We start from the raw sequence: 19,766 nt of genomic DNA on the forward strand, positions 1-19,766 counted from the left end.
TGGTCCAACCTTGCCATTTTATAGATGAGGAAGGAAGGCCCAGAGGGTTCCTGACTTTCCAGGTCCCTCTGTCAGGCGCAGCTGGGAGTGGATCGTGGCCCTAGGATTCTGCATACTTTCTCGGAGGTACATAAAATAGAACGCCTGACAAGGTCAGGCTCAGGGGACAAGGGTCCCCTGAGTCCAGGTTTTGACACTAAACAGCTATGTTCTCTTTAGAAGGTCATTTATGCTCTCTGAGTCTCATTTTCCTGGTGTGAAAAGAAAAGTTTCTTACTATGTAATCTTTTTCTTTGCTTTTAGCTTGAATATTTTTTTACCCTGCATTTCATTACATCATAGCTCATCGGGTGATGTTAGCTAGACATCGTTACTCATCACCTATGCTTCACCCACCACCATTCTGATTCACAATGCAAATACTGCCCTCATTTGCTTTCCTGAGATGAAGTTTTTATGCTAAGATCTAAGTTTTGTTGTGGAGTTGGTTAGCCTTGAAACCTTTCAAAAAATCTATTAGGGTAGCTTAAAAATTCTCTGTATAGGGATTATATATCTTAATAATGATTATACAATAAATATTTGATGATATGTTTTGGTCATGTAATCAGGGATAAGACAGTAACCCCCTTAAAGATGTTTAACAACACAATCAATTATTGAAGGCTTGATTAGGACTGTTATTAAGGAATAAGAAATGAGAGATAGAGGTGACCAGTAAAGAGATTCAAGGACTTGAAGCACGTATCTGAAAACAGCAAATATATATGGTACGACTAAAACATAAACAGACTATCTTTCCTGGAAACCCATGCTGTTTTAATATTCTTTGTCATTCTAAATGGTTTTTCCAAAGGGAAGATTTCAGTAAGGGCTCACTAATGCTCTTGTAGAAGGTCAAATCCATATCTGAATGAAGAAATACATTCCAAACTCCACTAAGAGTCTTGACAATTTTTTTTTATTACAGTTGGAGTGCTTATATTGTAATATTGGTCCCACTGAGGAAAGAGTATTAATAATAGTAGTAGTAATAATAACAATAGTGGTATATACGTATACTGTGCTTACTGTATGATAGGCACTGTTTTAATATATATTGTATATTCACAGACGAAACTTTATGTTCTATATTTATTTCATTTTATCTGCTTATAATCATGCTAAGTAGTTTACATAAGTTTTACAAAGGTATTTTATTTTTGTATTCTAAATAGGTTGTTTTATTTATTTGCATTAAAACTTACACATGCAAAGTTGTATGCTTATGGGTTTCCTAAGTTTTTATATGAAAATATCTTTGTCTAAACTGCTGTGCTTGCTATATCCCCTAGAATCTAGAAATGTCAGAACTGAAGGGGACATTGGTAATCATATTCTCAAGGAACCGTCAGCACTAACAAAATGAGAGTCGAGGCAAAGCAGGGTCCAAGACGTGCAATGACTCTCAAGGTCACCCGGGTAGGGACAAAGTTGGATCTGCCTCTTTATTTTTGACTTGGAGGAAAATTGATTTACAACTTTGTGCTTGGTTCCTGCTGCACAGCAACATGAATCAGTCATAATTGTCCTGGCCCTCTTGAGTCTCCCTCTCTTCCCTCATCCCACTCCTCTAGGTCATCGCAGAGATCTACTTCTATTCACTTCCAGCACTAAAAATGTTCCATTACTAGCAAAATCCGTGTGGCTACGAGATCCTAGCAGTAACTAGCAATGAAGGCAAGGTTTTAAGAAAAACAAACAGCCTCCTCACAATAAGTCTATAAAACCTTGGAACATGACAGAATTGTTCCACAGTCTGACTATAATACTGGGGAAAGGAATAACTCAAATAAAATAGCAAAGCTATAATGTAAGGACCCAGATCTGACAACATGATGACCCTTCTCCAGTGTTCCTTCCAGAATGTTCCCAGACCCCCATACAGGGGAGGCATGCTTCCATAAATCTGTATAAGTCTGCATAGGTCACCCCTAATTTTGAATGGGGACACTGTTAACCCATATGGTACCTTTGTGTGAATTTAGGAAAAGGTGCCTTCTCTCCAGGTGAGTGGAAGCCCCTCAGGCAAAAGGAAATGGCAACCCACTCCAGTATTCTTGCCTAGAGAATTCAGTGGACAGAGGAACCTGGTGGGCTGCCGTCCATGGGGTCACACAGAGTCAGACACAACTGAAGAGACTTAGCATGCATGCATGCATCAGAGAAGGAAATGGCAACCCACTCCAATGTTCTTGCCTGGAGAATCCCAGGGACGGTGGAGCCTGGTGGGCTGCCGTCTATGAGGTCGCACAGAGTTGGACACGACTGAAGCAACTTAGCAGCAGCAGCAGCAACAGGCACAAGAAGAGTTTGTGCTGAGGAAAATGCACCCCTCTTCCAGGAGGATGCAGACACCCCCAGGGCACACAGTTTAGAGATCTGACCAATAGCTGACTCTCATCCCTTCCTGCATTCTTGGCAGGATGCCTTTATGCAACACACAAACTCCACTCCATTTGGTGATCTTGCTTTTGGATCTGCTGTCTGTTTCATGACTTCCTCTGGAGATTAGAATAAAATGTTGTGGTTGTGGAGTCCTCCATAAAGTGCCCATTAAAACGTATATGACCTCTCTCTAGTCCCAGAGGATGTGATCCTTTCCTCTTTATTTAAAGGCAACACCTCCATCAATGCCTTCTTACCTTACCTCCTACTGTCTTACTGAGCCCATTTTTTGCTTATTTATTATACCTTTACCTTTTCCTCCTTTTCTGTATCCTGACTCCTTCCCTGCTCTTAAGTATTCTGGCAAGCTGTTCACCAAAACTCTTCTTTTCTTACCTCCTAGGCTCACAAGTAGAGCACATTTTCTATCCTTCCTTATAGTTAGGTGTGTGTTATGACTAAAGTCTGGCAAATGGGCAGGTGGACAGAACAGATAATCCATGTGTGTGTCTAGCCTACAAACTCCCTGTACAATCATCCATGTTCTCCATCTTTTCTTTTCTTGAAGCATTAGAAGAGCCCTATACACCATGGGCAATGGTAGGGTCAGTAGATCAAAGATACATGGGTTCCTGTTCAACTGTAGAGCTGAACCTCACTCCAGTCCTCACAGGACTATAACAGAGGTGAGAGAGTTTCAGGTGGTAAGTCACTAAGACGTTGCAATTGTTTGCCACAATAGGTCACCAGGGCCTGACTTGGTAGGGTTTGGTGAAGAGTCAATAACCCCTAAATTCAACAATATCATATCTTCTCACTCTATGACCAAAGACATCAAGACTTCAGGATAATGAAAAATAGCTTCAGCTTTTCAAACTTCAGGAGATAACCATGCAATCTCTACTCTTCCACACTGATAATATATAATTGACTCAGCTATTTGGGTTTGAAATACCATCCCGATTACTGTACAAGAATACTTGGAATTAGTTTTGTGTTCTTGGTCATACTGGTACTGTTTACTATTAAAAGAAAAGTAAGTTTCCAGAGATGTACTGCATTTCAGATCACAAAATTCAGTATGCATGCTTTGAACTCCATGACACTTCCCTTTCCCTCAGGACTCAGACTTTCATCTAAGGATAATAAATGTATTTAATAATTTTTTTTCAGAAAGTGTATGCACTGCACAAAATTACTGCATTATCTGAGATTATCTTGCCTATTTCATCTGCTTTCTCCCACTTCCTCCATGATTAGAACCATCTTCTGTGATTAATTTTGAGTAGATGGTAAGATATGTAGATTCATAATAAAGAAGAAAACACTACTATAGATAATTCAAGACTCGAGTTGAAAATTGAGACTCAGAAACCCAAAACCTTAAAAACTATTGAAAACATATCCAATGGAAAGGAAGGTCTGATAGATCATTCATCAGCACAAAGATGAGGAATATTGAAGAGTATTTTTCAGATATTTTTCTTTTGGAACCACTTCTGCTCTGAAATAGCTTAATACAAACACTAAAACAAAAAAAATGAAATTATGAGCTTTAATGCTAGTAATATATGAGGATATAATTAGGTAGGGAGAAGAAGTACATTTCTATAAGGTTTTCAAATCACCTAGATTCACAATCTCTGACTGTATAACATAGTCACTGCTTGGCATTAATGTCTACTGTGAGTGGACCCCAGACCACTTAAGTGTGAGAATGATGGTATCACAGGCAAGGAGAGAAGCTGGTCGTCACTTTCTAGTGATAGGTTCATGCTAGGGGTGGGGGAAGCGCGTGTGCTGTGTTTGGCTAACTCACTCTGCCACCATGTCTAGGAATGAAGCTGAGAGCGAAAGACAGTAAGGGGAGGGGATAATTATTTGCTAATATGAAGGAGTGATCACATCAGTGTTTTTACTGTTTAGATCCGACAGTAGGGACCACATCTGAGAATACATAAAACATTATTTGTAAATTTAAGGCAGCAGGGTGCAGTGGAAAAATCTGAGTGTCATAAATGCTGGGGTTTGCTTCTAGTTCTCTCTCTTTCAGAGCATCCTAGGAAAGCTATTTGCAGATTATGAACTTCTCTGATTCTGTTTCCTCCTATGTAAAATAGGGATATTTAATAACCTGCCTCGACTTTGTGAGCAGCACATACTTACACATACATGACTGGTTTTAACTACTATGAATAACTTACATTGATAACAAGCATTACTGATTCATTTAATACAACTCTCTGAAGGACAGGAAAGCCTGGCAAGCTGCAGTCCATGGGGTCACAAAGATTTGGACATGACTTAACTGAACAATACAATGCTCTAAATATTTACTGACAGGTTTATGCCGTAGTATTGAGTTAGAAACTATAAATAACTCTAAGAAGCAGCTGGATCTTGAAATCAAGGAGATTACAACTATTGGTGGATTTATACCTTTGGGAAACAAATACTAATATAAAAATCATAAATTATTCAGTGTGAACATGGGTTGTAGATGATGAATAACACAAAATGAAAGGTAGGACTGAACTGGATGAAATAGATTTCTGAACAGGAGATACTAAATTTTACTTAGGAAACAAAAGACAAATAACAATGATAATAATAATAAAGCCCATTTAAGTTTTAGATATACCTTGCCTTTTAGATTTACCTTAATCCTAGAAATTTAGTTGGATAGGTTTGGCTATGTGTAACAGAAAACCTAAATAAGAGTAAGTTAATTTCAGATTAGCTTCCCTGATGGCTCAGTTGGTAAAGAATCCGCCTGCAATGCGGGTGACCTTGATTTGATCCCTGGGTTGGGAAGATCCCCTGGAGAAGGGAAAGGCTTCCTACTCCAGTATTCTGGCCTGGAGGATTTCATGGACTTTACAGTCCGTGGGTCTCAAAGAGTCGGATACAACTGAGTGACTTCCAAACATTCAATTTCAGATTTAAGATGAAAATTTCTCTCTCTCTCTCTCTCTCTCTCTCTCTCTCACACACACACACACACACACACACACACAAGGTATGGCATCTTCTCAGTGTCAGACCCCAGCTTCTTCCTGTCTGATGCTATCTATTTGCCAGGACACTAATGGCTACTACAGCTTCAATCATACATCTACATTACAGGTAACAAAAAGGAGGAAAGGACCAAAAAGGGCCTGCTCCACTTAAAAAGACATTCAAATTCTATTTACTTCTCATTTTCAGAACTTAGTCATGTGGTCATAGGTTTCTTGGAACTGGAGTCTTTAAGCATTTGTTAGAGTGAAAAAAGAATGAATATTGGGTCGCTGGTGGGCATAGGAGGGATGGGGAGTCTCTGCTAAGCTTGATTTCTGTTTTCTTTCTCTTTCTCTAGGCAGAGGATTAAAAACATGCCCCTAGAACACAGTGGGCAGAGAGAAAGGGGATCTGGGCTCCCACTCCAGCTTTCTCACTAATTAGGTACAGTTGCTGTCTCTCTCTCCACTTCCTTTTCTCAGCTGTAAAATGAGAGCTAGCCCCTTTAACTGATCAAAAACTATAATTCTATCATGGGTAAAAGCAGACGGAGAGAGCCGGACCCAGTAACTTTATAAAATGGAAAGGGTTCAAGAGTTTAACACTTAAAAGATTAAATTAGATCACTGATCTAGAGAAAGGTTTACAGATCCAGAGTCATAAAGAGAGAGGTCTTCCTCTCTCTTCCTCAGGGATTTCTGACCTTGGTGCACACAGCCAGTGAAAACTGTCATTTAGAGGTTGTTGATTTGATGCTTCACGAGGCCCTGCCAGCAGAAAATTTCACCCAGCAAAGATGGCTGGATTCAACTTTTTGGCAGGCAGCCTAGGGAAAGTTGGCAAAGAAGTCATAGTACTTTGACTCCTCTTCTGGTATGGCCACTCACCCCTCTGGGGCTTTCACTCAATCACTTAATTCTTTGGGTCTCAGTTTTATTAAATGCAAACTTTTGTTTGTTTGTAGGAATCACAAGAAAATAACGTAGAGAAACAGAGGTCTCTCTTCTTCCTACTTAGGGATTTGACAAAGATTTCAATGTGTCGATGGACCAGACAAAATGACCACTGAATAATCTGGTAAGACATCTGGCAGCTCCCCAGGTGGAGGTTTTTGTAATAGCAAGAAAAGAGCATCAACAGCAGGATGACATCTGAGGCAGAACAACGCTGTATGGCACTGACAAGAGCCAACACAGCTATAGCCCAGCTGTCCAGGTTAGTAAGAGATCATTGCCAGCAGCCTGTGTGCTCAGTTCACGGAGTCTTAGTCCCAGAGTCCAGGACTAATGCTGAATGCTGGGGCATGGCCAGATGAATGAGGATTCATCTTCACCTTTAGCAGGCATGGCCCAATGCAGAAATGCTCTGGAGAATTGACCGTTGTTTTCGGGTGCTAAGAATGCTTTACACTCCTCTACGCTGGTGATGTTGGAAGATGCTTGATTGCGCCACAGGGGAAGATGTGAGTGGTAGAAAAAGTTCAAGGTCAAAAAAAAAATTATAGCAGTGTCATGGAGAGGGCTGTTCTAAATTAAGCAGGAACCTAACACTATAAATTGGTGAAGTATCTGAATGCCAGAATTATATATGAGAGTTGCATCAGACCTACATTTCAATCCCCTCTGTGTACTGAAGGATTTGGCTTCCCTGGTGGCTCAGCAGTAAAGAATCTGCCTGCCAATGCAGGAGACATGGGTTCGATCTCTGGGTCAGGAAGACCCCCTGGAGAAGGAAATGACAACCCACTCCAGTATTCTTGCCTGAGAAATCCCATGTACAGAGGAGCCTAGTGGGCTACAGTCCATGGAGTTGCAAGAGAGTCAGACATGACTTAGTGACTGAACAACAATCAGTTCAATTCAGTCACTCAGTCGTGTCCAACTCTTTGCGACCCCATGAATCACAGCACGCCAGGCCTCCCTGTCCATCACAACTCCCGGAGTTCACTCAGACTCACGTCCATCGAGTCAGTGATGCCATCCAGCCATCTCATCCTCTGTCATCCCCTTCTCTTCCTGCCCCCAATCCCTCCCAGCATCAGAGTCTTTTCCAACGCATCAACTCTTCACATGAGGTGGCCAAAGTACTAGAACAACAATAGTGAAGGATTAATTTAACCCAAGAGTGGTCCTTCCCTTACCCTTTGCTACTGGGAAGTTATCTCTGCCTGATAGGAGTATCTGTTTGCCTAGGAGCTTTGGTCACCAGATAGTCTAACAATGTGATACATTGGGCTTAGGAATCACAATCTCTCCCTCTGGAGGAATTAGAAACTAAAAGCATTATCCATAATCTCCAGGAGGGGTTAGAGACTAAAAGTTACCATGTGTGGCAGTATATGATTGAACCTTAACAAAAACTCCAGGCATCAAGTCCAAAGTAAGCTTTCCTGATTGGCAATACTATAAGTTGAGTTATGAAGTCTCACAGAGTAAGTAGGAGGAGGGAATAGCTTCCAATACTCCAGCGGGGAAGATGAGTGGAATCCTGGATTTGGACCCCTCCCTGACTTTGCCTTATGTTTCTTCCTTAGACTGGTTCTAGTTTATATCCTTTTACTGTAATAAAATAGTAATTTTAGCTATAGCACTTATTTGAATTCTAAGTTATTCTAGTGAATTTCTGAACCCACGGGAATCTGTGGGGACTCTGAATTTGTAGCCAGCTGATCTGAAATGAGATGGTCCTAAAGACCTCTAAACTTGTGTCCAGTTTTGAAATGAGAGCAGTCTTGTGAAGCAATGTTCCCTTTGACTTGCTGTTTGGCCCCCTCATTTCAGTTGGTATCAGATGCCTATAGACTGGGAGGCCTGTGCCCGTGAGTGTGAATAACTCTGGCTGGGTACCTCTCATTTACAATCCCCAGGTCAGGGTCTACTGGACCAACCATAAGGATGGTTGGTCATCCATAAGGTCATCCATAAGGTCAACCAACCATAAGGATGGTTGACAATGTTAATTGGCCATTTAAAAGCCACTGTTCTTTTCTTGACATTTGTAAGGGCAGACAATGTACCCATCTGGCCAGGCGTTAGACCAAATCTGGTCAAAGTCAATCACAACAATTCTGTTTTCTGCTAGTGTACTACAGACACTTTTGAGGCACTGCATTAGCCTTGAGATATTTGAGGACGTTCTTTCTAGGTAAGAAAAACAAACTTGCATTTGCTTATAGCAAGCTCTCCATTGCTTGTATCCAAATACACTTATAATAAGTACAGTCCCTACAGAAAGAAGAAAGTGGTGAAGCACCAAGTTCAAAGTCACAGGTTGGACTGATACTGTATGCTATTTTCCTGACTCCCAGTCAGCACCTTTTCTAGTACTCCTTTTTTTCCCTAGTCTGTCTCTTATCCTATGAATGATGATGAGTTAAATGGTCAGCTTCCCATTTTGTACAGAAAATGAAACAATCTTTCAGGTACAGGAACCCTCAAAAAAACATAAATGATCAATTTTCTTTTCCATAATTTTTATTTTCTTATTTTTTAAATATACATTTTTATCTTTTTCTCTCTTTGTTGTTGCTGTTCGGATGCCAAGTCGTGTCGGACTCTTTGAGACCCCCATGGACTGCATCATGCCAGGTTTCCCTATCCTTCACAATTTCCCTGAGTTTGCTCAAACTCATATCTATTGAGTCAGTGATGCCATCCAACCATCTCATCCTCTGTCACCTCCTCCTCCTTTGGCCCTCAATCTTTCCCAGCATCAGGCTCTTTTCTAACGAGTCAGCTCTTTGCATCAGGTAGCCAAATTATTGGAGCTTCAGCTTTAGCATCAGTCCTTCCAATGAGTATTCAGGATTGATTTCCTTTAAGATTGACTGGTTTGATCTCCTTGCCGTCCAAGGTACTCTCAAGAGTGCTCTCCAGCGCCACAGCTTGAAAGCATCAATTCTTTCACACTATGCCTTCTTTATGGAGCAACACTCACATCCGTACATGACTATTGGAAACACATAGCCTTGACTATATGAACTTTTATCACCAAAGTGATGTCTTTGCTTATTAACACACTGTCTAGGTTTGTCATAGCTTTCCTGCGAAGGAGCAACTGTCTTCTAATTTCATGGCTGCAGTCACTATCTGCAGTAATTTTAGAGCCCAAGAAGAGAAAATCTGTCACTACTTCCATCTTTTCTCCTTCTATTTGCCATGAAGTACTGGGGCTGTATGCCATGATCTCAGTTTTTTGAATACTGAGTTTTAAGCTGGCTTTTTCACTCTCTTCCTTCACCCTCATCAAGAGGCTCTTTAGTTCCTTTTTCTAAAAGTCTTTTTAGTTTCTTTTTCCTCTTTGCCCAATTTCCATCTCATCACAACCACATATGTATTCATATGTGGTTCCTAAATAAGCCAATACCATTCATACTGAAATCACTTTATCTCACCCACCAAAACATTAACACTTTTAAAGAACTTCAAGTTTGTTAATCTGATCATACAGCTTTCGCTCAAAATGAATCTAGGTAGGCCTTGATACATGTCCATGTATCCCTTGCTCAAAATTAATTTTTCTTATTTGATTTAAATAGTAAATTTACTGCATTTATAAATAATTATTACACAGATTTCCTTGACCATGATCGCAGTTCAGTTCAGTTGCTCAGTCGTGTCCAACTCTTTGTGATGCCATGAATTGCAGCACGCCAGGCCTCCCTGTCCATCACCAACTCCCGAAGTTCACTCAAACTCATGTCCATAGAGTCGGTGATGCCATCCAACCATCCCATCCGCTGTCGTCCCCTTCTCCTTGTGCCCCCAGTCCTTCCAGACATCAGGGTCTTTTCCAATGAGTCAGTTCTTCAATGGAGGTGGCCAAAGTACTGGAGTTTCAGCTTTAGCATCAGTCCTTCCAATGAACACCCAGGACTGATCTCCTTTAGAATGGACTGGTTGGATCTTCTCGCAGTCCAAGGGACTCTCAAGAGTCTTCTCCAACACCACAGTTCAAAAGCATCAATTCTTCAGCGCTCAGCTTTCTTCACAGTCCAACTCTCACATCCATACATGACCACAGGAAAAACCATAGCCTTGACTAGACGGAACTTTGTTGGCAAAGTAATGTCTCTGCTTTTCAATATGCTATCTAGGTTGGTCATAACTTTCCTTCCAAGGAGTAAGCGTCTTTTAATTTCATGGCTGCAGTCACCATCTGCAGTGATTTTGGAGCCCCAAAAAATAAAGTCTGACACTGTTTCCACTGTTTCCCCATCTATTTCCCATACAGTGATGGGACCAGATGCCATGATCTATTTATTTAGAAAAACAGACACCCCTATTCTAGAGGATAAATCCCACAAATTAAAACATCTCTTACTGACCTTGCTGAGAGCATAATTAGTATATAGTTTTCTTCCAAAAATGTCTGAATTAAATAACTAATAAATCAATTACTTTTCAGTCTAATTTTTTAGTAGCAAAAGCTTAATTTAAAAATCTCCTATGGGATTTTTTATAGCTCTATTTCCACACCAAGAACTTTGAGCTCTCACTTAAAATGTTCTGTTCTGCTGTATGTTTTAAATGTAGAGTGTAACATTAAGAGTCAGTATGCATGTAAAACATGTCACCGTCAGTATTAGAACCTATCTGACTTTCTGTTGTTTCATGTTAAAAAAAAAGAAAAAGCCTAAAGACCAACTTATACACAGATCTCTAGGACGTTTCAGTACTGAAAGGATTCCACCTACCCTATGTAAGCCATGCCTTTCAAAAACAAGATAGAAGAAGCAGAATTCTACTTTGTGGTTGTAATTTTCCATCAACATCCTGGTGACATCTTTGAGAATAAATTGCATTTATATAAGCAGACCAGTGATTACTAAAGTCATTCCAAATACTCTTCTTTTATAAAAGCATTCTGCTGAATTTACAACTCATTTTACTGGCATAAAAATAAGTCAAGCTTCTAAGTCACTATATATAGTTTTGTCCATAACAAGAAACTGTGCCAGTGCTTTTTCCTTCTTCCAAATACAGATATTTTCAGGTGGAAAAGACAGACTGACTTGCCCACATTTTAACAGAACACGCATACAGCCAAACCACCATCTGGGTTCCCCATCGCAGAGCTGTGTACGTTCCCTAGGGTAACACCTAGCAGAATCACGTCTTAAGCCTTATTTTAAATCTTGAAACTTGTGTTAGCAAAGGAAACTGAATACCATTGAAACTGTTGAAAATACCAATAGAATACAGATAAATTATGAAAGGGCCAATCCTTCCTTCCTCTTTTATCACAGCAGTCAGGAATAGCATCTTACAACAATTACACAAGACGGCAAGTGAAACATGTTTGTCTCACATTTCAAAAGGGTAGAAAGGAAAATGGGAAGCAATAAAAGCAGCAAAAACGGTTAATAGTCTGGATTAATTCAAACACTGATTCAGAAGAACTTATAAAAAAGCATTTGATGTCTTTTCAAAATATCTCTCAAAGTTTAGTATCAGTGTTAACATGGCCATAAAAATAATGGAGCTCGAGTGGTTCCTTCCAGGACATCAATCACTGAATTGCAGATTCAGGACCAAAAGCCTGGTGTTATGACCTCTGAACCCAATTCTATTTCCACAAGATCACTTGTATTTTAAGGGAATGAGTCATATTAAAGAGATTCACTACTATGGAAATTCAATCATAGGTTAATTAGAAATAATGAGTTAAAGAACTGCAGTCTTATTGTAGCCACAATAAGAATTTGGTGAACTGGGAAATATTCATGGAGGGTGATACAATCATTACATGGAAAAGTCTAAGAGGCCTTGTATAAATGTTCTGCAGGTCTATTGCAGTTATTATAGAAGAATCTGTCAGTAAGGATAAAAAGGGAGCCGGGGATTTGAGGTGATTTCTAAATATTTCAAACTTTTCCAGATGTCAAACTGAAATACTCATATTACTCTAGAAAAATCTAAATTACTTCAAATCTGCATCGATTTCAGTGTGTACAGATAGTTTAAATCTTGTGTGAGACATATTCAAATACCTACAAAAAAGACGTGGGACAGGGAAAAAGCCAACACACAACTTTCACAACTTCAAGTTACCCAGAAAAAAATTAAAATTTTCATCTGATATTGTTTAAATATAAGTTGGTTGCTATAAACTAATACTTGGGGATGAGAAGGAGAATACAAACGAGAGAAGCATGGCTTGGACAGGCAGCAGTGCCTTCCATCAGAATGGGTCAGAAAGGCTAAAGCTGACAGTGCATCCTTCTGATCATATAATCAAAGCAAGGGCACAAAGGGGAGTATAAAGTTTTCTACCTTAAAGGAGGGATACAGGTTAAGAAAGCAAAATAAGTAGTATATTTGAAAACTGAGGCCTCAGAACACAAGCTTCAGTTTAAAAAAAAAAAAGCACATATCTGAAGAAACTATTAAAAAATAAGAACTATTAACTATAAAAAATGGTAGTGCTCAGCAAAAATGAATAATCCTGTTTTAAAGTAAGTTCAGAATTTCACGCAAACAGAACATGACTAATGCTTTTATTTGGAGTTGTTTTAATAATTGATTTGTAAGTGCCAAGACTGAAGACTGATCATTTCAATGACTTAATATTAACATCCATTGCTGCCATTTGGTTGGTAGTCTTGTTTGAATGAAGACACTTCCTATTGCCAGTATACCTGCTTCCTCTTTCTCAAGGTTTAATAGAGAAAATAAATTAATTCTTCAGAATTAGATTTAATGGGAAATGATAAAAAGTAAAACTAGGTTTATGCACTTTAGAAATAACAGACACATGTCAGGTAAAACACACTTGTCCACTGAATAGAGCTAATGACATAAAAACAAGAAAAAACCCACAAAAATCAGATAGTGATACCAACTGATATTAATCTAACCTAAGACATAACAGAATACAAAGAACTATACAAAAAAGATCTTCATGACCCAGATAACCACAATGATGTTATCACTCACCTAGAGCCAGACATCCTGGAATGTGAAGTCAAGTGGGGCTTATGAAGCATCACTATGAACAAAGCTAGTGGAGGTGATGGAATTCCAGTGGAGCTATTTCAAATCCTAAAAGATGATGCTGTGAAAGTGCTACACTCAGTACGCCAGCAAATTCGGAAAACTCAGCAGTGGCCACAGGACTGGAAAAGGTCAGTTTCCATTCCAATCCCAAAGAAAGGCAATGCAAAAGAAGATTCAAACTACCGCACAATTGCACTCATCTCACATGCTAGCAAAGTAATGCTCAAAATTCTCCAAGTCAGGCTTCAACAGTACATGAACTGTGAACTTACAGATGTTCAAGCTGGATTTAGAAAAGGCAGAGGAACCAGAGATCAAATTGCCAACATCTGTTGGATCATAGAAAAAGCAAGAGAATTCCAGAAAAACATCTACTTCTGCTTTATTGATTACTCCAAAGCCTTTGACTGTGTGGATCACCATAAACTGTGGAAAATTCTGAAAGAGATGGGAATACCAGACCACCTGACCTGCCTCCTGAGAAATCTTTATGCAGGTCAAGAAGCAACAGTTAGAAACAGACATGGAACAATGGACTGGTTCCAAATTAGGAAAGGAGTATGTCAAGGCTATATATTGTCACCATGCTTATTTAACTTCTATGCAGAGTACATCATGTGAAATGCTGGGATGGATGAAGCACAAACTGTAATCAAGATTGCTGGGAGAAATATCAATAACGTCAGATATGCAGATGACACCACCCTCATGGCAGAAAGTGAAGAGGAACTAAAGAGCCTCTTGATGAAAGTGAAAGAGGACAGTGAAAAAGTTGGCTTAAAACTCAACGTTCAAAAAATTAAGATCATGGCATATGGCCCCATCACTTCATGGCAAATAGATGGGGAAACAATGGAAACAGTGACAGACTTTATTTCGGGGGGCTCCAAAATCACTGAAGATGGTGACTGCAGCCAGGAAATTAAAAGATGCTTGCTCCTTGGAAGAAAAGCTATGACCAACCTAGACATGTAATAGAAAGCAGAGACATTACTTTATAAGAAATGTCTGTCTAGTCAAAGATATGGTTTTTCCAGTAGTCATGTATGGATGTGAGAGTTGGACTATAAAGAAAGCTTAGTGCTGAAAAAAAAAATTGATGCTTTTGAACTGTGGTGTTGGAGAAGACTCTTGAGAGTCTCTTGGATTGCAAAGAGATCAAACCAGTCAATCCTAAAGAAAATCAGTCCTGAATATTCATTGGAAGGACTGATGCTAAAGCTGAAACTCCAATACTTTGGCCACCTGATGCGAAGAACTGACTCATTGGTAAAGTCCCTGATGCTGGGAAAGATGAAGAAGGGGACGACAGAGAATGAGATGGTTGAATGGCATCACTGACCTGATGGACATGAGTTTGGGCAAGCTCTGGGAGCTGGTGATAGACAGGGAAGCCTGGCGTGCTGCGGTCCATGAGGTCACAAAGAGTTAGACACAACTGAACAACTGAACTGAAGACATAACAGAAAGTGAGGATGTGGGTTTTGCATAATTGAGATTAGAAGAGCATGATCCATAGCTTTAATACTTAAAGCGAATAAACATGAGAGTTATTACAGGAAGAATGCTAAGGCACTACATAAATAGCCTCGAGCATGCCCATGTATGCTAAGTTGCTTCAGCCGTGTCTGACTCTTTGCTACCTAAGAGGAGCCACTAGGATCCTCCATCCATGGGATTCTCCAGGAAAGAACACTGGAGTGGGTTGCCTACTCCAGGGGATCTTCCCAACCCAGGGATTGAACCTGTGTCTCCTACACTGGCAGGCAGATTCTTTACCACTAGCACTAAATAGCTTCCAGCAGCACCTCTCAGACAATGTACACATGAATCAGTTCGGGATTTTTTGAAAATGCAGATTCACCTTCCATAGGTCTAGAGTGGGGTCTGAGATTTCTCTGTCTCCATCAAGCTTCCTCCAGGACAGAAGTCTGCTGCTAGTCTGGCATTCACTTTTAGCAGCAGGGCACTATTACATGGAGGAGGCACAGGTGGAAGTGCTTTTCTGGCCCGTGCGTTCAATGAGCTAACTCAGGATTGAGATAACCTCAGCAATTTCTGTTCTAAATGGTTCTCTTGTTTACTGATTTCACCCTAGGGTGCTCGTGCCCCCAGGAAAGAGAGTAAGGGGACTTTTAGGACATAGGAAAGCCGAGTAGGGTTCTACAAACACCAGACCGGAGAAATGACTGTTTTGTGACCTTTTTAATGTGTTCTAATAGATTCTACTTGTTCCTAATAAATGAAACCTGAATCATATTCAATACATCCTTTCTCCTTTAAGAGATACAGTTGATTTCTAACAGTTGGAGAAAGAGAAATTCCTTATTGATTTGATTATTAGACAAGGTTCAGAAAACAGAAAATAATGACTTTCCCCAAAGCTATTTGACTTAAATTTAGTTTGAAATTATATCAGATTACTTACCATTTTCATTTATATTTTATGTAAACCAAATAATGTTATCTGTGCTTCAACTCACCTTCTGATCATCTCAAAAATAAAGCTGTAAAAATAGAATGAAGGCTATTTTTTGCTTAACTACAAACAGCTATGCAAGAGGAGCATGGATATGGCTCTGCAAATCATTCAATTTCTGCATATTTAAATGATCTACAGTTTATGCTGTAATGTCAGGGAATAGCCAGCGCTATTCTGTCCTCTCACAGAGTATATTAGTACCATAAATCATATCAGGTTGAGGTTCAAAATACATCATTTTTTAAAAAGAGGGCAATCTGTTTATGAAAAGTAATGCATTGTTCTGGTTTACTTGAGATAATGAATAATTTTTGTTTAACCTTTACTTGAAGTGTATACCTGTACCACTCTGGGAAATTACAATATTTTCATATTTGGATTTTTGTTTTGTCCTTGGAGGTCTCATTTGGCTGCTCTGAATTGAATTATATAAAGTTTTTTTCACCGATAAAGCTAACTCTGATCTAGTCCAGATCTTTTTTAAACAGAAAAAGAAATGACTATATTCTATTTAAGCTCTTTTTGTGAATTCTAATCATGTTTATAGTATTGGGAAAAGACTAGAGACTGATTAATTCATATGAGCGTCGGGACATTAACCTACGTTTGTTACTCTTCTTGGACAGCTTTCATTTGTCATTGATTCTTAGCATGGTATCTTTAACAATTACCAAAAAAAAAAGCAGTATACTTATCTTTATGCCACTTTTAGATTAACTATTATTTTTTACTTTATTTATTTATTTTTGGCTGAGCTGTCTTTGTTGCTGGGCAGGCTCTCCTCCAGCTGCAGTGAGCCGGGGCTATTCTTCGCCGTGGTGCGCAGGCTTCTCATTGCCGTGGCTTCTCTGGCTGTAGTGCACAGACTCTAGGGAGCATGGGCTTCAGCAGTTGCGGCACGTGGGCTCAGTATTTGTGGCTCCATGGCATGTGGAATCTTCTTGGACCAGGGATCGAACCTGTGTCCCCTGCATTGGCTGGCAGATTGTTTACCACTGAACCATAGGGAAAGCCCTATATATTAAGATAGAATATTTCTATACAGAAAGTATAATCAATGTTGCCTGTGGATTCCTTTTTTCCCAGTAATAATAGTTTGGAATACAAGAAATATTTGTCACATAGATTTTGAGGTACTGTTAGACCTGATGAATAAATCACACTTACATTCTTTCATCTAGCATCAACCATTTTACCTATCAGGGCTCTAAAAGCAGGGTGTAGAATTTTTGTGAAAGCTGAAAAGCCTCAGTTAAGTATTTTAAGAAGTTTCTGCTAGAAATCTCTTCAGTTTCATATTTAATTCAGCAGTTTCTATGATTAACATAATGTTCTAAAATACTATTTGAATTATACACGGATGAACTGAAGTTATTTTCTTTCTAAATTTTTCATACTGGTGAGCAAAGCAAACCCAGCCTGGAGAATGACCAAAGCTGCCTTCTGCAAACAATGTGATAAAATCAGGGCTCCACCTGATGGGGGTGGGGGTGTGGAACTCTGGGGATGTGCTCACTAATGAGTTAAAGTCTTAAGTAGTCAACTCAGTAACAGAACAAAGAGTGGAAGAGCATTGAGATAAGCCTACAATAACACCCTTCATGTATTTTCACCAGTACTACAGGTTTTATATACTCAAAAATGTTACAATTTGCAAGACTTAAATATATATATGTGTACAAATATATATATGAGAATACATATATATGGATGCACACTTTAAAAACACATACGGACAGATACATGTGCTGTGCACTTAGTCGCTCAGTCATGTCTGACTCTTTGTGAACCCATGAATTGCAGCCTGACAGACTCCTCTGTCCATGGGGATTCTCCAGGCAAGAATACTGGAGTGGGTTGCCACACCCTTCTCCAGGATTCTTCCCAACTCAGGAATCAAGCCCAGGCCTCCTGCTTTGCAGGCAGATTCTTTACCATCTGAGCCCCCAGGGAAGCCCACAAATACTGGAGTGGGTAGCCTATCCCCTCTCCAGGGGATCTTCCCTGACCCAGGAATCGAACCAGGATCTCCTGCATTGTAAGGCAGATGCTTTACCAGCTAAGCTACCAGGGAAGCTCTAGCACAGATACATACATATGTATATATATGCACACATATGTAGTTTCCTCAGTTGTGTTTTTTTTTTTTTTTTTTTAGTTCTAAAAATCTTTTCTTACTTCTCCAGTATCGAGACACAGCATTAAGTCTTGGCATATCTGCATTAATATGAAGTAGATAAGAGAAGCAAGAAGCTGGATACACAGGTAACTTCAGAACATGTATCCAGGAATTTAAAGAAAAGTTTGGAAAGGGTTTCTGATTCCTAGATATCACAGATTTGATTACTTTGGACCATCAATAGAAGTAGAAGGAGGGAAACAATTTAGACAGGTGACAAGTAAAGGTCGTTAAGGTTTTGAGGTAGAGTGGAAAGAATCTGTTGATGTTTGGTAATGGGGTAGGGGAGGGGCTTGGAGACAGGGAAGGAGAGGAATTAGAATGCTCCTATATTTTGGCTTGAGCGACTGGGTGGGCCATTGTTCCATTTATAGAAATAAGGGAAGAGAGAATTGATGGGAAAACATGTATAGGTAATTAGCCACTGTCTCATCTAATCCTGAAGCTCCAATACTTTGGCCACTTGATACAAAGAACTGACTCACTGGAAAAGACCCTGATGCTGAGAAGATTGAAGGCAGGAGGAGAAGGGGATGACAGAGGATGAGATGGTTGGATGGCATCACCAATTTGATGGACATGAGTTTGAGCAAGCCCCAGGAGTTGGTGATGGACAGGGATGCCTGGTGTGCTGCAGTCCATGGGGTCGCAGAGTCAGACACAACTGAGTGACTGAACTGAACATTTGATTTTAAGTTCTTTTCTTTATTATATCTCTTCCTGCTAACACTTCATTTGGTTCTCTCAGAGACACACTGCATATATAGATACTAATTTTTTTTTTTCCCCTCTATCTTCTGGTTGACCATGTCAGCCTTCAATTACTTCCATTAGTGATCTGAGATTCTTGGTAGGCTTTTAGAAACTCAGGTTCATCCAGAAGTAAGTAAATCAAAACTACCTTCCAAAATAGGGTGTTGACAGTGCTGAAGGAAAAGGGCAGCTAAAATTTTCACGTTTTCTGCACCTTTGCTGGGTGGACTCCCAATTCTTTAGTCCCTGCAGTCAGGGCAGTAGGGAGCAAAAGCTTGGGTGTGGTGGGTCTCACAGGATTCTTAACACTCCTGGAGTCCTCCTCGTGCAAAAGGGACCAGAAATGTTTTATTTTTCTTGCATATTTTCCTTTCACATCTCCTTACTTTCAACACAGAAACAAATCCTTTTCTCTTAACACTAGAGCTGTTTTCTTTAAGGGCTGCAGGAAGGCAGGAAAGGAAGGGAAATGAGTGACCCTGAAGGATGATTCAAATGCAGTTCAGGAGATTTTATGGAGCAACATTAATGATGATGAGACTACCTATCTTTCTTTTTACACACTTACCACTTTAGGACAAATATACTCTTTTGCAGTCTACTTTACAAAAAATAAATTATGTCTTTTTTAATAACAAACATCTCAGTTGACTTGATACCATTTAAAAATTCTTTGATTATCATATTACTCTTCCTTTTTCTTTTATCCTCTTTCCTTCCCTAATTTCCTTCTTTCTTGTTCTCATTCTCCTTCCTTTTATCTTCTGTCTCCCCTCCTTCCTTCCTCTTTCTTTCTCCTTTTCTCTCTTCCTGGCATTTTAGAAACTGCATATATGGCATGAATTGCAGGATCTAATTGTACTGCTGCTACACTGAACAAGTTTTGTTGAGCAAGACATTTTCAAAATTGGACTTTTTGACCTTGCAT

The 19,766-nt window shown here is 39.6% G+C and overlaps 1 protein-coding gene and 1 non-coding gene across 8 annotated transcripts in view; both read right to left on the reverse strand.

Annotated features, from left to right (window-relative positions):
* Positions 1–19,766, reverse strand: part of B3GALT1 (beta-1,3-galactosyltransferase 1) — a 630,044-nt gene that overhangs the window by 347,499 nt on the left and 262,779 nt on the right. The window lies entirely within an intron of this gene.
* On the reverse strand, positions 17,907–17,980 carry TRNAV-UAC (transfer RNA valine (anticodon UAC)). The gene has a single exon. It is a non-coding gene; the product is annotated as a tRNA-Val (tRNA).

Source organism: Bos taurus, chromosome 2 (genome assembly GCF_002263795.3).
Source record: "Bos taurus isolate L1 Dominette 01449 registration number 42190680 breed Hereford chromosome 2, ARS-UCD2.0, whole genome shotgun sequence".
Classification (NCBI taxonomy): Eukaryota; Metazoa; Chordata; class Mammalia; order Artiodactyla; family Bovidae; genus Bos; species Bos taurus.